Source organism: Rattus norvegicus, chromosome 2 (genome assembly GCF_021556685.1).
Source record: "Rattus norvegicus strain SHRSP/BbbUtx chromosome 2, alternate assembly SHRSP_T2T, whole genome shotgun sequence".
Classification (NCBI taxonomy): Eukaryota; Metazoa; Chordata; class Mammalia; order Rodentia; family Muridae; genus Rattus; species Rattus norvegicus.
Window position 1 is genome coordinate 202609566 of NC_141535.1, and position 6900 is coordinate 202616465.

Consider the following 6900-nt stretch of genomic DNA (forward strand, 5'->3'; position numbering starts at 1 on the left):
TATATATATATATATATATATATATATACCAAAAACTACATAAGATTGATGAAGGTAAAAACACATGCTGAAAGGGAACAGATATAGAGTTCTCCTGAGAGACACATCCAGAGCATGTCCAATACAGAGGTCAATGCTAGCAGCAAACCACTAGACTGAGAACAGGACCTCCCTGGCAGGTGGTCTTGGGGGGATTGGAGGAAGTATTGAAAGAGTTGAAGGAGCTTACAACCCCATAAGGACAACAATGCCAACCAACCAGAGCTTCCAGGGACTAAACCACTACCATAAACTACACATGGACTGACCCAGGGCTCCAACTGCATATGTAGCAGAAAATATCCTTGTTGGGACATCAGTAGACGGGGAAACACTTAGTCCTGTCAAAGTTGAACCCCCAGTGCAGGGGAATATGGGGGAACAGTAATGAGGATGAGTGGAGGGAATACCTGTATGGGGGAGGGAGGTTGAGGGGAGGTGATGGGAGCTTATGGACAGGAAATAAGGAAGGGGAATAACACTTGAAATGTAAGGAAAAATATATCTAATAAAAAAATTAAGAAAAAATATTATTACTTATTAATTGTTGAAATCACTGACATATATTAAGGATCTACATAGTCCAACCAGTGATATTGGCTGGGCTACTCTGAGGTATTCTGGCTGTGGCACTATGACTTCCATTAAATAACATATCATGGGGACTATGGTGGACAGTAAGTATTCAAAGAGAATCTAATTTTTTAGGAAGAAAGCAGAGGGCAATTATCTTGTCGTTAGTGAAGAATGTCACCTGGTTGCATAGCACTCATTCTTTGTTTGTGAATATTGGTGGCACTTTTACATACACAAATCCCTGAAATTTTATCAATGTTATTGCCAATTACAGGAATATAACTTTTGCTTTGGAAAAGAACGATTGTCACAATACAGTAGCCTTTTTATTTTGTGAATTATTTATAAATCTTCATCAATAAAGCAAGATAATGGTTATTCCATGAAATTTTAAAATTCTCAATAAAATTATTAAGGAACTTGATAACTGGCTGATATTTACTTGTCAACCAGTGTACATGTGTATGTAATTTTCTTTTGCCTGATTCTGTGTGTTAATAAAAAACAATTTAGTGAAGCCAATGTGCCAGGATAATTTTACATTTTTTATTTTTCAGTTTATATTTCATAATCATCAGCAGAAGTTAACAGCAAGAAATATGTTTTTATCCAAAACTCTAGGTGGAATATATGTGTTGTTTGAGAGTATTTTTATTTTTTGTTTGCTAGCAGAAAAAATTACAATTTATAACTAACTAGATTATTCCCCAATTTTACATGATTTCAATTCTACTTTGACTGAAAATAATATATGTGTATGAGGAATAAGTTCACTATTGACAGAAACAATAAAGAATCAACACTTATGGTACCATAGTATTTTGAATTATGCTATGGAAGCAGAGACTGTGTGAGTAATGTTTTTATACTTTTATTATGCTAAATAATTTGCCAATTTCATGCAAGATGGACAAATTATCTCAAGGCTCATGTTTTTTAAATTGTTGTGAGATAAAATGGTTATGCTGTTTGAACATCTAAAGTGACCCATTTGCAATAAAAACATGGTATCTAGTCGGAAGAATGGAAGAATATAACAAGAAGACAAGTTATAATTTGGACCTACTTGTAAAAAGAGGAAAGAAAGTTAGTATTGAAAAATAATAAATGGCCCACTTCAGAAATTAGGCAGGCAAATGTCTTGCCAATGGTGGATAGACTGGTCAACGAGGCATACAAGACACAACATTAAGTTTTGAAAAGCAAGTCTTCAGTATTCCAGATTTTCAGTTTTTAAGATAAGTATCAACTAGTATTCGAGTTTAAGAGATGGTTTAATGAAAAGGGAGGGTGGTGAGCCGCGAAGATGCCTCAAATATTAAGATAGCCTGTTTGACTATCATGGGAACCAGAGTTTGGATCACAGCACAGCCTCCAGTGCAGTGTTCTGAAAAAGAAACTTTAACCACTGTTCTCAGGGAGGCAGAAACATGAGTGTTGCTGACTTTCACCCTAACCGATAACTGACTTTCAGATACAGGCAGAAAACTTCCTTCAGATGAATAGACAGTGGGGGATATTAGTGCCCACTTCCGAACTCCATATTCATGTGAGCACACACCTGCACTCAGGCACATACATATGCAAGCACACACACACACACACACACACACACACACACACGCACGCACACACACACACGCACGCACATACGATATGAGTAGAGTAGAATGAAAATTATTTGTATAGGTCTGTTCAAGTTACTTTCCAGCTGCCATGATAAAGACAATTGCCAAAATCAACTTTATAAGGAAAGAGTTAAATTTATGTTATAGGTTATAGACTGACAATGTAGGAACTCAAACCAGGAGACAGAATCTGATGTTGAGGAACACAGTCTGCATGCTTATTCCTTGGTACATGTTTAACTATTTTTTTAAACTAGATACTTAGTCCAATGTGGATTTAGTGAAAATCTTTTTACATTCTATTCAGCGTATTGATTTTGGGGGCAGTGACCAAATATGTGTAATATATAATGAGGACAAAACAAACTAGACATCAACAAAACATAATTCCTTCCCTGCTCTCTCTACTTGATCCCTGCTATTCAAATACTGCCTGATCCTGAATGACCTTGGTAGGGAAAGATTGACAGTGTCATGGCCTTGGGACAGAGCCAGAAGGCATGGTCCTCCACAAAGGTCAATGGCTGCTGTGTGCATAAGGCTTATTTGTATAATAATGTAAATATTTTGTCTTCCCAGTTAATATAAATGACTCCATGATAATCACAGACAGTATAAGTTCTCAAGGTAAAACTGGTTAAATTATGTCTCAGCAAAATGCTAGGTGCTGGCACCTTAATGCAGTAGAAAAGGACTCTAAAAACATGAGTTGGAAAATATATAACTTCTCAATTACACAAAAATAAAAGGATGTCATATGAATTGTGTAAAGGGCTCCACATATCTCAAGAAGGGAAACAACAGAGGGGAGAGGGTTGAGTTCAGAAGAGAGAGGGGAAGGGTTGAGTTCAGAGGAAAGAAGGGAGAGGGGAGAGGGGAGAGAAAGATGGAGGGAGCAAGCTGACTGGAGGTCTCCAGAGAAAGCAGATAAGAGAGAAAGAAAAGACAGAAAACAGGCTCTCCCCTCTCCTCTCTCCTCTCTCTTCTTTCCTCTCTCCTCTCTTCCCTCTCCCATGTCCCCTCTCCCCTCCTCCCTCTCCCCTCTCCCCTTTTGTTCTTTAGATTTGTGCCCCTTATACAATTACATAGGAAATAGGTCATCACTTAGACCATCAATTTGACTTCAAGTCATTTGTTTTAATTGCTCCCAGAAACCCCTTCCTCAGAACCCCTCTCCAGGCTGAGGCTGGTCCTTGACAAACCACTGTAAGTCTACCCACAAGTTCTCTTCTATTCCCCCTTCCCATGGAGATCCATGCATTACCCTTCTGGGTCTTTAGATGTAACATGATTATCTGTTGACTTAACAACTAAGATCCACTTTAAGTGAGTTTACATATTTTGTCTTTTTAGGTCTGGGTTACCCCACTCAGATGATTTTGTCTAGTACTCTTCGTTTTCCTAAAAATTCCTTGATGTCATTTGTTTAAACAGCTGAACAATAAGCCATTGTATAGGCATACCACACCTTTATTTATTTTTCTGTTGAGGGATATCTAGGACTTTTAGTTTCTGGCTATTATGAATAAAGTTGAAATGAACATAGTTGAGTGTATGTCTTTCTGGAAGGGTGGAGCATTCTTTGAGTATATGCCCAGTAGTTGTATAGTTGCATCTTGAGGTAAAATTGATTCCATTTTCTGAGGAATCACCTTGATTTCCATAGTGGTTGTTTGTATGAACTCGCACTCCCACCAGCAATAGAGGAGTGTTCCATTTGTTTCACATCCTTGCCAGCATTAGCTGTCCCTTAAGCTTTTGATCTTAGCCATTCCAATAGATGTGAGATGGAATCTCAGAGTCATTTTGATTTGCATTTTCCTGATGGCTAAGGATATGGAACATTTACTTATTTCTCAGTCATCTTGATTTTCTGCAGTGAGAATCCCCTATTTAGATCTACACTGCGGTTTTGAAGTGAGTTAACTGTTTTCTTGATATCTACTTTGTTGGGTTCTTTATATATTTTAAATATTAGCCCTCTGATATGAAATTGCTAAAAATCTTTTTTTTCTCTTTTCTAGTGGCTTCCATTTTGTCCTAATGATATTCTTTGTTATAGCTCTCCTGGATTTTTTATTTTTATATGAAGTTGAGTATTGTCCTTTTCAGTCTGTAAGCAATTGTGCAGGAATTTTGATGGAAATTGAATGGAATCTTTAGACTGTTTTGTGTAAGATGCACATTTTTGCGATGTTGATCCTACCAATGTATGACTATTGGAGACCTTTCCAATCTGTATGTCTTCAAATTCTTTAAAAGTTTTTATCATGCAAGGTTTTTGTTGTTGTTGGGCTTTCCTGTTTTTGTTAGGGTTAGGGTTAGGGTTTTCTTTTGGTTTTTTTATGGGGGGGGCTTGCTTGCTTGATTTGATTTACCCCAATATTTTATATTGTTTGTGGCTTCTATAAAGTGTCTTCTTTCCTTGATTTCTTTCTCAATCCAATTGTGATTTGCATATGGGAGGGTTACTGATTTTTTTGAGTTAATCTTGTATCCACCCACTTTGTTAAAGTTGTCTATTAGCTATAGAATTTTCTGCTAAAAAAATTGAGGGTGTCTTAAGCATAGTATATCATCTATGAAAAGAAATACTTTGACCTCTTCTTTTCTAATTTGAATTCACTAAATTTTAATTGGTTGTCTTATTGCTGTATCTAGAACTCAAATACTATATGGAATACTAAAAGAGAATGGAAAACCTTGTTCCTGATTTTAGACGGCTTGATCTGTGTTTCTTTCCATTTAATCTGATGTTGGTTATAGGCTTGTTTTAATTTGACTTTGTTCTGCTGAGATACATTGCTTCCATTCTTACTCTCTCAAAGGTTTTATTATGATGGAGTGTCAATTTTTTCAAATGCTTTAAAAAAGTTGATTCTTTTTATCAGTTTGTTTAAATGGCGTAAGCTGGTGACTGTTATATCTTGAATCCTCCTTTTATCTCTGGGATGAAACCTACTTGGTCATGATGGATGATCTTTTTGATGTATTCTTGGACATGGTTTGCCAGTATTTCATAGAGTTTTTTCCACATCTATATTCATGAGGAAAATTGTTCTGTAATTCCTTTCTTTGTTGAATCTTTGTGTGACTTCATATCTGGCTGATTGTAGCCATATAAAGTAAATTTTTCTATGCTTCTTATATTTTTATTTTTTACAGTAATTTGAAGAATATTGACATTAGCTTTTCTTTTAAAGTCTGGTAGAATTCTGCACTAAGACCATTTGGCCCTGTTTGTGAGAATTTTAATGACAGCTTCTAATTCCTTAAGGGTTATAGATCTATTTAACTTGTTTATCTGTTCTTGATTTAACTTTGATAAGTGGTTCTACCCAGAAAATTATCCATTTCTTTCATGTTGTCATATTTTGTGGAGTATATGTTTTCAAAGTATAAACTCATAGATTTCCGTAGTGTCTAATTTTATATCCACCTTTTCATTTCTGCTTTTGTTAATTTGGTTATACTTTCTCTGCCCTTTAGAGAAGATGTTGCTGTCTCTGGAACAAGGGGGAGTAGGACTCTACCCTTGGCAAATTCAATGGTAGAGTAAAGGTTGAGAATGGGAAGCTTGTCATCAACAGGAAGCCCATCACCATCAGGAGAGAGATCCCGCCAACATCAAATGGGGTGATGCCAGTGCTGAGTATGTCATGGAGTCTACTACTGGCATTTTCACCACCGTGGAAAAGGCTGGGGCCCACTTGAAGGGTGGGGGCAAAAGGGTCATCATCTCAGCCCCTTGCTGATGTCCCCATGTTTGTGATGGGTGTGAACCACAAGAAATATGATAACTCACTCAAGATTCTCAGCAATGCATCCTACACCAACAACAACTTAGCCACCCTGGCCAAGGTCATTCATGCTAACTTTGGCATTGTGAAAGGTCTCATGAACACAGTCCATGTCATCACTGACTTTCAGAAGACTGTAGATGGCTCCTCTGGGAAGCTACGGCATGATGGCCATGGAGCAGCCCAGAACATCATTCTTGCATCCATTGGTGCTGCTAAGACTGGGGGCAAGGTAATCCAAGAGCTGAATAGGAAGTTCACTGGCATGGCCTTCCATGTTCCTACCCCTGACATATCTGTTGTGGATCTGGCATTCTGCCTGGAGAAACCTATCAAGTATGATGGCATCAAGAAGATGGTAAAGCAAGCATCTGAGGGCCCACTTAAGGGCATCCTGGACTACACTGAGGAACAGGTGGTCTCCTATGACTTCAACAGCAACTCCCACTCTTCCACCCTTGATACTGGGGCTGGCAGTGCTTTCAATTACAATTGCAAAGCTCATTCCCTGCTATGACAATACATATAGCTACAGCAACAGGGTGGTGGACCTCATGGCATACATGGCCTCCAAGGACTAAGAAACATTGGACCACCCACCACGACAAGGACACTGAGAGCAAGAGAAAGGCCCTCAGTTGTTGAAGAGTCCCTGTCTCAACTCGGCCCCCAACACTAGCATTTCCCTCACGATTTCCATCCTAAACCCTCATAATAAGAGGAGGAGCCTAGAGAGCCCTCCCTACTCTTTTGAATGCCATCAGTAAAGGTCACTGCAAATACCCCTCCCCCAAAATGAATAAATCAGAATCCTCAAGCCAGGAAACAGAATTCCTGTTTGTCTTCTGCTTCACTTT

The 6900-nt window shown here is 38.1% G+C and overlaps 1 pseudogene; it reads left to right on the forward strand.

Moving 5' to 3' along the window:
- Window positions 1-1638: 1638 nt before the first annotated feature.
- On the forward strand, window positions 1639-6624 carry LOC148006748 (glyceraldehyde-3-phosphate dehydrogenase pseudogene; annotated as a pseudogene).
- Window positions 6625-6900: the final 276 nt, after the last annotated feature.